At 59.3% G+C, this 15,130-nt stretch overlaps 1 long non-coding RNA gene across 1 annotated transcript; it reads right to left on the reverse strand.

The window, feature by feature from the left end:
* Positions 1–2,560: 2,560 nt before the first annotated feature.
* On the reverse strand, positions 2,561–12,486 carry LOC131480474 (uncharacterized). The gene is made up of 3 exons (XR_009245564.1): positions 12,361–12,486; positions 8,763–8,894; positions 2,561–2,931 (listed from the first exon to the last, which is right to left on the reverse strand). It is a non-coding gene; the product is annotated as an uncharacterized LOC131480474 (long non-coding RNA).
* Between the last annotated feature and the right edge of the window lie 2,644 nt (positions 12,487–15,130).

Raw genomic sequence — 15,130 nt, forward strand, 5'->3', positions numbered from 1 at the left:
GTGGGGGCAGCTTAGCTGTCCCCAGCTGCAGCATCCTTGTCACAGCTCCGCAGCTCTGCCACGTGGCACAAAGTCCACCAAAGATGGTTGTGAACAGAGCACAAGAGTGACACTCGTTGGGCTGTTGGAACTCACTTCCGCCAGGGATGCCATGCTCCCACCTTAGGCCCGGGGTCCCATCTAAGTCTCTGTGGAAGCCCCGAAGATGTCCCAATGCAGCAGGGCGGGTAACCTGGCAGAGGTGCCCCAGCGCCCATCTCTAGTCCCTGGCTCAGGACATGTCCCACTCATTGGCCAACCCCAGCACCACAGCCCAGGCTCCTACCCTCCAGGTCGCCTTGCTCTGTGCAGGGCCATGTTTCTGCACGGATGCCACGAAGGGCAGCTTTTTGCCTCTCTGTAACTTTTCAGATGCTCGCAGCCTGCCAACCGGCCCTCATGCCTATGCTGACCAGTAATCCCCTGGCGCCTGAGCTGCGCCATCCCTGAGCTGCGCCCTTCCCCGCAGGAGGCTGGGAGACTACTGGTCACCCATTTGCCCATGTTGCTCATTCCAGTGTGACTCCAGGCTTTCCGGATACGCCTGCCCGCTCCAATCCTGGGAGAGCTCAGTGGTGGGGTTCAAGGGATAGACCTGGCTGGGCACATTGTCTCCCTCCCCCCCCCGCTCGACCTGCTGCCCCTGCCTGTCCTCTGAGTGACCTGTGCTCAAGGAGGGAATGCATAATTTCCCATTGAGCAAAACATCTTCAGCTTTCAGCTTCTGCTTGGGACCTGGCAGAGCCATGAGATGGTACACCTTGCCCGTGCCTGCTGAAGATGCAAACCTAGGGGGGCAGGACTCCGGCAGGTGGGTGACCCCCAAACAGAGCGTCGGCAGTGCCCACGGGTGGTCCAGTCATCATGGGTCCCAGCAGGAGAGTGGTCCAGGAGGGAGGGGCAAGGGCAACCCCCAGAGTGGGGGGAGCCTGTCTTGTCTGTTTCAGGCTGGGAGCTTGAAATTTACACTTGAGTCACAGTTGTCCTGGTCCCACGCAGAGGGCTGCTCCTCTCCTTGGACTGTCCAGGGCCCCAAGGGTCAGCCCTGCTGCAAACGGGCTCACACTGAAGACCCTCAGGCTTGGTTCCTTCTCTTCCTGGCTCCTCCTTGGAAAGAGGACGGCGTCTGCACGCCCCTCCCTGCTCCCTGACACGCACATAGGCACACACACAAGTTCAGAGATCACACTGTGCACACAGAGGGCATGAGTGCACACGTGTACAGACACTTTCCTGCACACCCAGAAGTACACATGTGTACTATGTGTGCACATGCGATACATGTGTGCACACAGAGAGAACACGCACACATGCAGATGCAGAGACATGCACACGCACGGGGATGCCTGCACCGTACGTGCACACAGCACATGCAGGGAGAACAGCTCAGGGGCTGCAAACCTGGAGACAACAGCTCCGCTGGGGGTCCCTGAGTTACTGCCCTGAGTGCAGGCAAGGTTGGAAAAATGCTGCCCACGTGGTCGGAGCTGGAGGCTGGACGGCACCGTGCAGAGTCGGGCAGTGGTCAGCTTCCTGGCCAGGAGGTGCGGGACCCCTCTCTGCTGCCTTCTAAACTTCACGCAAGCATAGCTCAGAGTCATGACTGAACGCCAAAAAACCTCCAGCCAGGGGTCCAAGACCCGAGTGCAGAGTGTGCCCACCAAGGTCCTTCCAGGGGTGGGCACCGAGGGGCTGATGGTGTGCAATCTTCACAAGCAGAACTGTCTCGGAGTGGGCAAGGGGGCAGTGTTCCAGGTCAGGGGGCTCAGTGCAGAACAGGGTGTGGGTGGGAGGTGCCCACCCAGGGTGCAGTCCTGAGTGGGTCCTGGCCAGGTGCGTGGGGGGCGGTCCTCACACAGCAGGTGCCTCTCAGAGGGGCATCCATCAGCAGCACCGTGTGAAATGAAGCTGAGCCAGTTGGAGGCTGCACAGGTGCTGCTTGCGGTCCTGAACCAGGTGAATCCAAGGATCCCAGGCCAGTGGCCTGTCTTTCCCCTGAGGTCTGCTCCAGGGCCACAGCCTGCAGGAAGCAGGAATCTCCAGGCAAACATGATGTGCTAAAACAGACCACAATGACAGGACCAATCGTGAACTCTGCAAAGGCGTCTTGGAAAGCGAAGAGCCTTTGGCCTGCTCAATGTTATCGTCTGTTTGAGGGCATGCTGACCTCGGTGACTCTCACTTTGTCTGCTGAGATGTGATCGCTCTAGAATTAAGACTGCTACCAGTGACCACCCTGCTTTTGTGCACGTGGCATGGATTTTTATATATTCACTTCAACTGCAAAAACCCTGTTTTGCCTTCCCTTGGTGCACTATCCTGAGAGATGGTTGCCACCCTGCTCCACAATAAACTCTGCCTTGAAAGGTTGAAGACTGTGTTCTGATTTACAATGAGAGAGAGAGAGAGAGAGGAGAGACAGACGTATCTTCCACCTGTGGGTCACTCCCCAGAGGGCAGCAACAGTTGGGGCTGGGCCAAGACAGAGCCGGAACCAGAGGGTTCCTCCGGGTCTCCCACCTGGGGGCAGGAACCCAAGCATGTGAAGATTGAGGCTTTACCTGCTGGACCACAGCACCAGCCCCTCTACACAGATGACCCTGGTCCACTGGTGTCAGTGGGCAGCGCTGCCTGGTAGGGCTCAGCCACCGCCTGCCCAGATGCAGGTTGTGAGCAGGTATCCGTGGTGGCAGCCAGGACAGAACCTGTTTGTGGTGCGCCCCGTTGCCAAGGACAGGTCATGATGGACAGTTTCCACTGCCCAGCACTGGATGCTGCCATAGCCTGGAGGTCCCCCACGCCCACTCTCCTCCCTCGGCTCCTCCACCTTCTCCTGGGACTTTTACTGGGCAAGATGCAGGTGTGGACAAGCATCTGCCCCAAAGTGAAGACCTAGCGGAGACAGAAGAAGAAATGCTTGGTCAAGCACCAGCTCCTGATGCGGAATAGTCTCAACCCGCACCCTCACTCCTCAACCCACACCCTCACTCCTCGACCCACACCCTCACTCCTAGACCACACCCTCTCCTCGACCCACACCCTCACTCCTAGACCCACACCCTCACTCCTCGACCACACCCTCTCCTCGACCCACACCCTCACTCCTAGACCACACCCTCTCCTCAACCACACCCTCTCCTCAACCCACACCCTCTCTCCTCGACCACACCCTCTCCTCGACCACACCCTCTCCTCGACCCACACCCTCACTCCTCGACCCGCACCTGTGACAGCCCGGGTGCTCTTCCGGGCGACCTAGTCTGTCGCCTGCTCTCGGTAATCAAGACAGAGCAGGATGACTGATTAGCGGCTGCGTTGCTAATTAACTCTCTGTAGTGACAGGGGACTGGGAAGCCAAGCAGCTGAGTGGCTGACGGCCGCGCAGACAGGGCTCCCGCGGGCACTGTGCCTTGCCCTGGGAGAAAGAAGAAGTTGCTGCAGAACGAGGAGCCCCCCATTTTGTCGTAAGCGAGATGAGGACACAGGTGCACAATGAGGCCCTGGGGGCAGTGTAGTCACAGGCATGCCTTCCGAGGACTCCCCCAGTCAGTTCTCCAAGGTCCTGGGCAGCACAGCTGGACTCTGCGCCTCACTCTGCCCTCTGAGACTTGGTCAGCGCCCACCACCATCCACAGGCCCAGCTTCTGTGTTGGGAAACAGAGGGAGATGTAGGCTGCAGCCCACAGGAGCTGCGAGAGCGGCAGAAGGTCACGTGGTCAGCATGGGGTTGTGTGGGGGTCCCAGAGCGGGCTGTGGGCATGGGACACGGGGAGCACCTGGGAAAGCCCAGGCCTTCAGCAGACACCCTTCCTGGAGACTGTGAGGGGCACAGCTAGCGGGGGAATATAGATGGCAGGGGTCATGGCTGGCAGGTGTCACTGGCAGACGGCACATTGCAAGGGGCCTGGGGATGCCAGACATCAGGCCCTGCAAAGAGAGGAGGAGCAGGGGAAGGAGGGAGGGAGACCCTCAGGACTGTGGCTTCCAGAACTTTCCTGGCAGGTAATGCTGTCTACAGGACTGTACGGCATAGCTACTAGGCAGAGAGGCGGCAGTCTGATCCGCATGGCTCACGAGGGACCCCTTCCTGGGCCTCTCTGGAGAGAAGCACCAGGGCTTAGCTCTGGGGAGAGGGCAGGCGGCACAGGCGGCACAGGTGGCAAGTCCACCAAGATGCTGCTAGGAATAGACCTGACTGCCTGGCCATGGCAGCTGATTTGTTGACGGGATGAATTCAAGGTCGCCACTTGACCTGCCAGTCAAGCACGGGCTCTGATCAGTCCCCACCTCATGACTGATCCAACTGCTGTGTGCTTGCTTCCATTTCAGACAGAACCAATACAGATGTGAACGTCAAAATAAAAATAAACCAACTTAACTCTACAGTGAGCACTCCAGGGCTGGGACTGGGGCGGGCAGGTTCTGCGTAGTGACCGTCATGGTCAGTATATCCCACTGCACCTGCATGGGGTAGGCAGCCAGCAGTTTCTTCAAAATTTCCTCCTTGGCTTTCAGACAGTGGGTCCTGGATGTGTGCAACTCAGGGAAGGGAGGCAGATGGCCAGGATGGAGTCCATGGCCTCACTGAGCCCACGCCCTCACAGAGCCCACGCCTTCATAGTCCATATCCTCACAGAGCCCACGCCCTCACAGAGCCCATGACCTCACAGAGCCCACGGCCTCACAGAGCCCACGGCCTCACAGAGCCCACGCCCTCACAGTCCATATCCTCAAAGAGTCCACAGCCTCACAGAGCCCACGCCCTCACAGAGCCCACGCCCTCACAGTCCATGTCCTCACAGAGCCCACGCCCTCACAGAGCCCACGCCCTCACAGAGCCCACGCCCTCACAGTCCATGTCCTCACAGAGCCCACGCCCTCACAGAGCCCATGCCCTCACGGTGCCTATGCCTTCACAGTCCATGACCTCACAGAGCCCACGCCCTCACAGCCCACGCCCTCACAGCCCATGCCCTCACAGAGCCCATGCCCTCACGGTGCCTATGCCTTCACAGTCCATGACCTCACGGAGCCCACGCCTCACAGAATTCATGTGCGGCACAGAAACCATGTCCCGCAGCCATGGACCTTCTTTCTCTAACCCTTGCCTCGGAGGAACTAATATCCACTGTCACAGCTGTTGAGCTGACCGAGATGCTGGCCTGGGGTCACGGAATGTCCTTAGGGAGAGTGCAGGGGCTGCAGGGGCTGTGGTGGGCATGGCACCTTCCCAGCCTGCCCAGGACAAGCGCCCCCTACAGTCCGGAGGCAGAAGGAGCAGGCACTGTGTCACTCAGCATCCCCTTAGGAGGTGAAACCACAGGACTTGAACCTTGAAGATTGTCGCCTGCAGAGAAATGGTCATCTTGAGGGAGGACACAGACAATTCTGCCTGCTTTGGATGGGGCAGGTGGAGCCTCACGGGAGTCCAGGGTCAGTGAAACCCAGAGCTGTCGAGGGACATGGCTGGGCAGTGTCTGAGGTCTGTGAGGCAGCTGCTTCACAGTGACCAGCTGCTTCCTACAAAAACGGGGAGTAAAATAGACTTGCCTGTTCAAGGAAGGGCACTGTTAGCAGGTGCCTCCTCCCTGGGTGGGGCTGCCATGATCAGGCCTAGGGGCAGGCAGGACCCTGAAGCCCCATCTGAACCCCAGATCCCAGCTCCTCCACCCACGGCTGGGGAGGGGCAAAACCTTACTGCCACTTCCGGGGCATCAGGAAATGTGTTTGGGAGTCAGGTCAGGGCTCAGGGAAGGTGGGAGAGCTTTGCTGTGGGAAAGGAGACCGCAGCACCCAGGGGTGCCTTGGTGCGCATGAGCGTCAGCGTGATGTGGCTGCACACATCACGTGGTCCATGGCCCGGGCACACATTGACTCCTTGAAGGGGTATTTAAGCCCGGGAGTCTCTCTGACCCCCCACTGACAGCTTCCTACAGAGCGCCAGAATGTCTCTGTCCCTGCCTCAGCCTCCCTGGGCCTCACTCGCTGTGATAACCACGCAGGCTTCACACCGAAGCTTGTTCTCCACAAAGCACTCCTCACAAAGGGCTCCGCAGCTGTCCACTGCCCTCCTTGCGCAGGAGGGCTGGCTTCCAGAGCCACAGCAAGGGTGACCTGGGCTCTACTTGCATGGGGTCATCACGGGACAGATGATCCCCTCAGCGATCACAGGGGAGCGAAGGGTCAGCTGGGAGTGGGTGGGGGCCAGGCAGTTGGGATCTGCTGGTTAAAGGGGGTGCTTGAGGTGGCCTGTGAGGAGTAGGCAGGAGCCTGCCAGGTGGAGCAGAGAGCATGCCAGACAATGGGCACTCAGGGGTGACAGGTGTAGAAGGAAAAGGCCCGAGCAAAGGTCTCTGGCAAGTGGCAGGGGCAGGATCAAATGTGGGTCACTGTGCCTGTCCTGAAGGGAATGGGGAGCCCTCATCCCATGGGCAGATCCCACCTGAAGACACAATCCAGGCAGCTGAACTCCAAGGCCTAACCCTGACATGAGCATGCTGTGGCTTCTACTTCATGGCATCACAGGCTCTGCCTGGTGCTCGCAGCCTCTCCTTCTTGTGGCGTGGCCTGTGCCAGAGGCATTGGCTGCTGGCCAGGCCACATGGCTGCACATGAGGTCCCAGTGAGCCATACCCCTTGCTGCACACGGGGTCCCAGTAGCCACACTCCCTCCTGCACACGGGGTCCCAGTGAGCCACATCCCTCCTGCATATGAGGTCCCAGTGAGCCATACTCCCTCCTGCACACAAGGTCCCAGTGAGCCACATCCCTCCTGCACACGGGGTCCCAGTGAGCCACACTCCCTGCTGCACACGGGGTCCCAGTGAGCCACACTCCCTCCTGCACATGGGGTCCCAGTGAGCCACACCCCTGCTGCACACGAGGTCCCAGTGAGCCACACCCCTCCTGCACATGGGATCCCAGCAGGCCACATCCCCACAGCACACAGGGTCCCAGCTGACCACACTCCCTCTGCACTCAGAATCCCATTTGCCCATGACCCCACCACACAAGGCTCGTGGCACAGGCTAGTGCCGATGGCCTGGTCCAGGCCTGCTGCCTGGGGAGAGCTGTGTGTAGATACCCGCTGTCTCAGTGCTCCTACCAGCCCCTACCCCATCTGATCTCCCTTGTGTTCATTAATCCTTGCTGTGTAATACACAGCTTGGGTGCAACCAGGCTTGGCCTGGCTCAGGAGCCTGGGAGGCTGGGCTGTGTGATTCCGACATTTTTCATGGGGCCATGGCCAACCTGGCTGTGTTCTCACAACGGAAGGAACAGGTGCAGCCTCTTGGGCTCCAGGCAGACAGCCATGTAGCACCACCCCTTCCTCCAGCAGATGTGGCGTGCCTGCCCCGTGTGGACGTTGACACAGCGGTGGCATGAGACCGATGGCACAGTCCACTCCTGCTGTCACCACGGTCTCATTCTCCGGTGCTGGCTCCTTCCTCCTCATCTGAGTGGGCCCACACTTGCATCCACATCTGGACTGAGCACTGGATCACGCCTCGGGTGGTCTGTCGCGGGAACTTTGGCTAAGCTAGAGCTGTGCTTACCAGATTCGACTTTCCTATCGATAATGCTTGGGAGGGCAGGGGCAGAATCCATTCTAGGTGAGAGGCTGGTGGGAGACACGACCTTGCAGGGGGACCTGGCTGAGCTTGTGAAAACAAGTGAGCCCTGCCTCTTGAGGCTGCGAGCAGAATTGGGTGCCGGTCCAGGGTCCCCGCCTGGCTTGCTTCGTGCCTGGCTCCCCTCCTGGCCGCACTGCAGACTTACAGCCTAATCCAACTTCATTAGGCTGCTTCATCAGCGTTCACGGATGCGCTGTGACCCATGGAGCACGTCCCGGTCTACGTCACACATCATCATGATCCTCTCGGACTTCGCAAACCTTGTCAAAGCTCTACCCAGGTGATTGAGACGCGGAGTGTGGGTTGGTCTCCTTTGCTCCCTCATGTGGCTCTTCACCCACACTTGCACTTAGGACACCTGCTGCGTGGGAATCCACTTGCCCTGAAGGCCAAGGCCTCTACCCTAGCTTGTAGGACACCTGCTGCGTGGGAATCCACTTGTCCTGAAGGCCAAGGCCTCTAACCTAGCTTGTAGGAGACAGACGCTAGCTGAGGTGCTCACAGCCCACTGCCAGCAGTGCCACAGGGGAGGGGTGGTAACGCAGTAACAGGTGCCAGAACAGGCTGGGACACAGAAAAAGGGGCACAGGCTACTCAGAAAATGTAGAGACTTTCCCAAGAAGTGCCAGGGGAGCTGGGCTGAAGGATGAGCAGCAGGGCTCACAGCCACAGATGGCAGCAGCACTGGCTGTGGTCCTGCCCAGCTGGCTCGTTCCTGGCAGAGACTGTCCTCAGTTCATGGTCTCCAGCGTCCTTGAAGGAGGTTTAGAGCAAGTGTCACGAAGACGTGTCTGCCCCTCCTGCTGTTCCTTTGCCTCTGACAGAAAACGTGGGATAGCACAGAGTCCTGGACTCCTGAAACATGGTTGGGCAGAGCAACATGAGGCTGCACTCCGGGAATGGGATGTGATAAGGCCAGGTCTCCTGTGCAAGTGCCCGGTGTCATTTTTGAACAGTGGGCTGCCATGTGGCTACCGCCCTTTACAGTATGCATTGCCCTTGTAGAATTTCTCAGAAACCTGGCATTCTGCTGGCATGAAATAGCACATGCCAGCCGTGGCTCTAACTCCAAGGGGAGCCTGGCATTACCTGAGAGCCAGGGGACAGAAGGCGAGGGCATGGAATCTGCCAACCGGGAAGATGACAGGATTGCAGGGCCAGACTGACCCTTCAAGGACAAGACCAGGGTCTCACTGGCTGGGAGGCGAAGGCTTTGCTGACCTGGAGAGAAAAGGCAGCATGAGAGAGGGGTTGGGAGCATGCAAGCTGAGCTGAAACAGTCACGGTGGGCCGGGGGCACGGAGGGAGGTGCCTGCTGGTCTTCGGGTCTCTTGGAGCTCAGACTGGGAAGGCAGAGAAGTGACCTGCAGGCAACAGAGGGAGATGGGGTCTGCAGGGGGTGGGGTTTGCACAGGAGCCGGCCCCAAGTCCTGGAAAGCTGGGTACTCTGGGGACAAAGGAAGACAGCCTTAGCAACGTATGAGAGCAAAGGTTTGGGGGAGAGACTTTCTCAACAAGAACACGGCGTGACCTTGGCACTCTCTAGGAAATTCCAGCACAGCTCAACAGAGGATGCTGTGGGCTCTGTGCTGGGCTCCGGGTGATTGCACAGCAAGTGCCCCTGACCCACACCGTGGCCTTGCCAATGCTACTGCATCCGATCCTCATGACAGCCCCACAGGAAGCGCAAGCCCAAGGCAAGGAGGCCAGGGCCCAGTTGGCAGGGGGCCAAGCGCACGGCCTCCAGCGCCCCTGCCTCTCCAGCTCACCCAGCCATGGGCCCGGGCCCGGGACAACGGAAATCCTCATCTCTAAGAAGCCTGAGGCATTTCCCACCTTTTAAATTCCAACTCGCCCAAGTGGTAGATGCTAAATGGAAAACCAGAAATAGAGCAGTTTGCCCGAGAAGAAAAGAAACCTGGCCTTGCAGGAGTCAGGGTGAACTGGTAAGGGAATGAGCCAACACCAGCAAGGGAGGCCGAGCCCCGGGATGCAGTCCCGAGAAGTGGGGCAGCCTCACAAGCCCCTCTGCCAGTGCCAAGCGGGGATGGCGGCCTGGGCTGCCATGGCCCCAGGAGCTGCCCATCCTACACTCCCGGCCTCTCCTCTCTAGCCGTTGTGGCTTCCCGCCACGAGGGATAAACTGATGGATCTGGTGTGGGCAGCTCCAGTCTCCCAGGTCCTCCAGCTTTGAGTCTTGTGTTTGTTCTCACAGGTTTGGTCTGTGCTTTCTAAGAAAGGGAGGAATAGGAACACTGATGTGAAATTGCTTCTTTTTCTAAAAATGCTGCTGAATGGTCACCAACCTACACTACCAGCACCACCTGCACAGGGCCTCCTCCCGCCTCCATTCACTGAGCGCCTGGGCTGCGTGCCCACTCTCCCAGGCCTGCTGCTGGCGGGTCCTCCATCCTCCAGCATGCACAGGGGCCATGCGGATGCTGTTGGATACGGGGCTGGAGGTGGATGTTTACAATACTGCCTGGGACATCTGCATTCCATCTAGCATCCTGGCCCAGCTCCAATCCTCAGACCACTCCCCTGCAGGCAGGTGCCCACCTGCCTGCTGCTTGTCTCCAGTGGGAAATCTGGCACCGGCAGGAACGGTGGAAGGGAGTGTGGATGCGAGATGTGGGTTCTGACAGAGGCCAGGGGTACACTGAGGCAGAGCCATGCACGTATGAGTCCCACGAAGACCACGACCACAGACAGGCCCCGGGTTTCCCTCCGGAGCTTGGAGAGCCGTCACAGAGGGACCAAGGGGGCAGAAGTCTTGTGGCTGATTTCGGTCCCACAAAGTGCGACTTGCCTGACCCTGGGCTCCATCCAGACCCCGATGTGGGACCCCCAGGCTCGAGAAAACAAACAAAACCCCTCAGTGTCAGCAGCAGGTGGATTCCAGTGGGAGGAGGCCTGCGGAAACGACACGGGCTTTAGCAGCGTTCGTAGGTGGAGGTAGTTTTGAAACTGTAAAGAGCTTGCCAGGGAAGCACCGGAACACCGAATGTCCCTCAGCCAGGGTAGGGTCAGGCCGTGGAGGCTGGTCCCCTCACAGCCCCCTGTGACCACGCCACCAGCAGCAGAGGTGGCAGGTGTGGTGCCGCGCTGTGGCCTCACTGACCACTGAGCTGTGACTGGCTGTTCCCACATTACTGCCCCTGGCCTCTGTCAGAGCCAAGGTCAATCCCACGTGTGGATCCAAGGCAGGCAGTCCCGGCCACGGCTCCACCTCGGCGGCCTCAGGAAGGTGCTGGGCCCCGCTCCCGCTGCCCTCGGGGACAAGCAACTCTTGCTCTGACAGACCCATGGCACCCACGTACCTCCTGTTCCCACTCTGGGCTCCTCAAGGCAGAGCACCCCACAAACATACATTTGGTTCTTTCTGGCCTGAGACTGGCAGCTTGCGTTTCCCCAAGAGCCAGCTCCTGTGGCAGCAGGAGAGGAGGCATGGCATAGCTCCCCACTCTGTCTGCAGCTAACTGCCCACCGCTGGCCGGGGCAGCAGGGGGGAGCTCCTCCACAGCTGTCGGCAGGCTCAAGTCTGCTGGTCCCTCCACCGGAAGAGGAACTAACAGATCCATACGCTGCTGGTCTCAGAGGACTCAGTGTTGCTAGAGGACACTGCAGCTTCCCCCTGCAGGCCGCTCTGGGAACTGCCCGCACACTGAGGAGCTGCCCGCCAGACCCAGGGCACCCCACCGCCAGCCAGGGGTGGCTCCACGCCAGCTACTGTTTCTCAGTTCTGATCAGAGGCCTCTGTGGGGCAAGGCAGGCACGTGGCTGGAGTCCAGGCCTCAGCCAGTCGGGATGGTGTGATTTCCACCTGGCCATCCGTCCCTCTCCACGGGAGCACCCTGGGGGAGGCACTGCGCTTGCTGCTTCTCCATCCCGAGTCTGGCTCAGGCCCTGGCACATGTAGGCGGCCAGAATGGAAGCTGAATCAGGCGACTCCTAAGCCACCATGCAGTCACTGATGCGCCTAGGTCAGCCTCAGCCGCTCAGTGCCAGTGACCCTCCCCGCCCTGCAGGGGACCAGGCCCCCCTGCACAGCCATAGCAGCTACTTCCTGCACCTCCTCTCCAGTGGACACAAGGTAAATGCGGTCTTGGTCCTGGTGGTACTTACATTCTAGCAGATAGAGACACAGCATTGCATGCATTGTTGGGGTCAATAAGGCATGTGAGAAGAGGCCACTGGAGTGAGACTCCCAGCTGGCCTGTAGTGCAGCTTAAACATCTGCCTATGTGATACCGGCATCCATAGAGCCACCAGTTCAGGCCCAGCTGTTCCACTGTCTATCCAGCTTCCTGCTAATGCACTGGGGAGGCAGCTCAAGATGACCCAAGTCCTTGAGTCCCTGTACCCATGGAAGCAGCCGCAGAGCAACCTGGCAGGACACTGCGAGGTTGGCAGCACGTGCCAGGTGCCCTCCCCCTGAAGGCACACAGCTGCCCCAGCCAGGACCAGCATACAGGGCTCTCCATGGCTGCGGGGAGCAGCAGGCGTCACACTTGTCCGTCCTTGGGGGCACTGTCACTCTGGGCCTCTCGGGGGGAGCCCACACCCCAGTCCTGTCCAGCCACCCTTGTGCCCAGGTTCCTGAAAGGGGACACCCCACCCCCATGCTGGTCCTCCCCAAAGTCCTGCCACGCACCAGAAAATCCGAACTAGGCAAACCTCCACCCACCACAGGCGGTGTGGGGCTCGGGACTCCGTGGCCATCTGCCACTGGGGCCTTATCTGATGGTTTCCATGGCGATGGCTCTGGGATTAGACCGGCGGGCTGGGGCTGGTAGAGCTGGAATTGGGGCCCAGACAGCGCAGAATACTGCGCGCCTCTGTTGCCATGGAGATACGATGCCAGGCCAGGCCTCCTGGAATTAAATCCCCATCCCATTCCTGCTATCGCAGGGGCGCGGTGTTCCCCAGACACGGTTTAATTCTTTCCCCATGCTTTCTATTTACGACGGAAATACGAGCAGATGAGGGTTGGAGCAGTGTCATTACAGTTTAAAAGAAAAATCCAGTTTAGTGGTGTCAAAACTGAAGAAAAACCTAGGATGTGGATCAAGGGGTTGGGATTGGGGGAGCTTGCGTGAAAAGACAGAGAGGCTGGGTGTGCGCGCGATGTGACACACGTCTAGCTGACATGGACTAGGCTGTCATACGGCAACAGGGCAGGCATGGTTTGCTGTGACATCACATCCCACTGACATGGGATTCCAAGTCACACAGCCACAGGAGCAGGTGGTGTGGGTGCCTGGGAATCTTTGTATTACTCCACTGTTCATGCTTGTAATTTTAACCTTGATTTAAAAGCCCTTAGGACGGGACCATCAACGTACACACCAGCTACATCCGGCCACAGGTAACCCAGGCTGCAGTGTCTGCTTCCTTCTTGAAGGCTCAACCAGCCCAGAACTTGGGAACTCATCCCAGCACGTTCTTCTCAGGAAATCAGAAGTAGCTCAACCTTGATCACTGTTTCAAAATACATAACCCATTTCAGGGCTGGTCTTGGCATTGTGGGTTTAGCTGCCACAGGTGTCCCATGTGGGCGACGGTTCGTGACCCAGCTGAGTCACTTCTGATCCAGCCTTGTGCTGTTGTGCGCGGGAAAGCAGTGGAGGACGGACCCAATGCTTGGAGCCCTGCACCCACCTGCAGGGCCAAACAAGCTCCTTGCTTCAGACCAAACTCCAGCCTTTGCTGGAGATGAACCAACCCACGGAAGACCTCGCAGTCTCACTCCATCATTTTAACTTTGACTTCCAAATAAAATGTTAGATAATACATAATTTTAATTATATACATGTCACATAAAAACAAAAGATAAAAAATATTTATAAGTCGCTTTCACCAAGGATAATTTGTTTGGTTTCACACTTTAAGTAAATGGAAAATTTTATTCGAGCAGATTTTAAAGGTTATGCAATTAAAGAATAAGAGAAGGGGTAGCCACACATCAAGCCACATCCACTCCAGCTGCATCTGGGGTCTGCAGGAAGACGAAGCTGCTTGCTGCCTCATGCTATCCACCCTCCTCGCCTTGGTGCCCTCCGCGGCTGACCCCAGCCTGTGCCTGCAGCGCACCCGGCCCGGGATCCCCAGGGAAAGGAGGTGCTGTGAGTTAGGACACTTTCCTCAAGGTTAGGCAAGGCTGCCAAGGGAGATATGGGACCCACAGGCACACAGTCCCTGGGTTGGACTGGGGCTGACCAGGTTGTGCCACCAGGGCTGTGATGGGCCTTGTGTCTGTTGATCTGTCTCAGGGGTGAGACCTGGGGGCCCACGAGCAGCAGAAAATAGAGAAGGCAGCAGAGGGAGAACCGAGAGCTGGAGGCCTGGTCCCTGCAGAGGGAGCACCACTCCTCCTCCCTGAGCTGGAGGCCTGGTCCCTGCACAGGGAGCACCACTCCTCCTCCCTAAGCTGGAGGCCTGGTCCCTGCAGAGGGAGCACCACTCCTCCCTAAGCTGGAGGCCTGGTCCCTGCAGAGGGAGCACCACTCCTCCCTGAGCTGGAGGCCTGGTCCCTGCAGAGGGAGCACCACTCCTCCTCCCTGAGCTGGAGGCCTGGTCCCTGCAGAGGGAGCACCACTCCTCCTCCCTGAGCTGGAGGCCTGGTCCCTGCACAGGGAGCACCACTCCTCCTCCCTGAGCTGGAGGCCTGGTCCCTGCAGAGGGAGCACCACTCCTCCTCCCTGAGCTGGAGGCTTGGACCCTGCAGAGGGAGCACCACTCCTCCTCCCTGAGCTGGAGGCCTGGTCCCTGCAGAGAGAGCACCACTCCTCCTCCCTGAGCTGGAGGCCTGGTCCCTGCACAGGGAGCACCACTCCTCCTCCCTGAGCTGGAGGCTTGGACCCTGCAGAGGGAGCACCACTCCTCCTCCCTGAGCTGGAGGCCTGGTCCCTGCAGAGGGAGCACCACTCCTCCCTGAGCTGGAGGCCTGGTCCCTGCACAGGGAGCACCGCTCCTCCCTGAGCTGGAGGCCTGGCCCCTGCAGAGGGAGCACCACTCCCCCCTGAGCTGGAGGCCTGGTCCCTGCAGAGGGAGCACCACTCCCCCCTGAGCTGGAGGCCTGGTCCCGGCAGAGGGAGCACCGCTCCTCCCTGAGCTGGAGGCCTGGTCCCTGCAGGGGGAGCACCGCTCCTCCCTGAGCTGGAGGCCTGGTCCCTGCAGCGGGAGCACCACTCCTCCCTGAGCTGGAGGCCTGGTCCCTGCACAGGGAGCACCACTCCTCCCTGAGCTGGAGGCCTGGTCCCTGCAGAGGGAACACCATTGCCCCCGATCTGGAGATCCCAGCAGAGCCTGAACACAGGTTCTGAATACAGCCTGGGCAGGGCTGAGTGTGAGCTGGCCTGTGGGCTGGGATGTGGGCTTGAGCATTCACGGCCCAGGGAGTGTGGGGCACCAGGCGGCTCTTCAGCTCTGAGGATGGGAGGGGTCCCCTGGATCGC

The sequence above is a fragment of the Ochotona princeps genome, chromosome 6, assembly GCF_030435755.1.
Source record: "Ochotona princeps isolate mOchPri1 chromosome 6, mOchPri1.hap1, whole genome shotgun sequence".
NCBI classification, from domain to species: Eukaryota; Metazoa; Chordata; class Mammalia; order Lagomorpha; family Ochotonidae; genus Ochotona; species Ochotona princeps.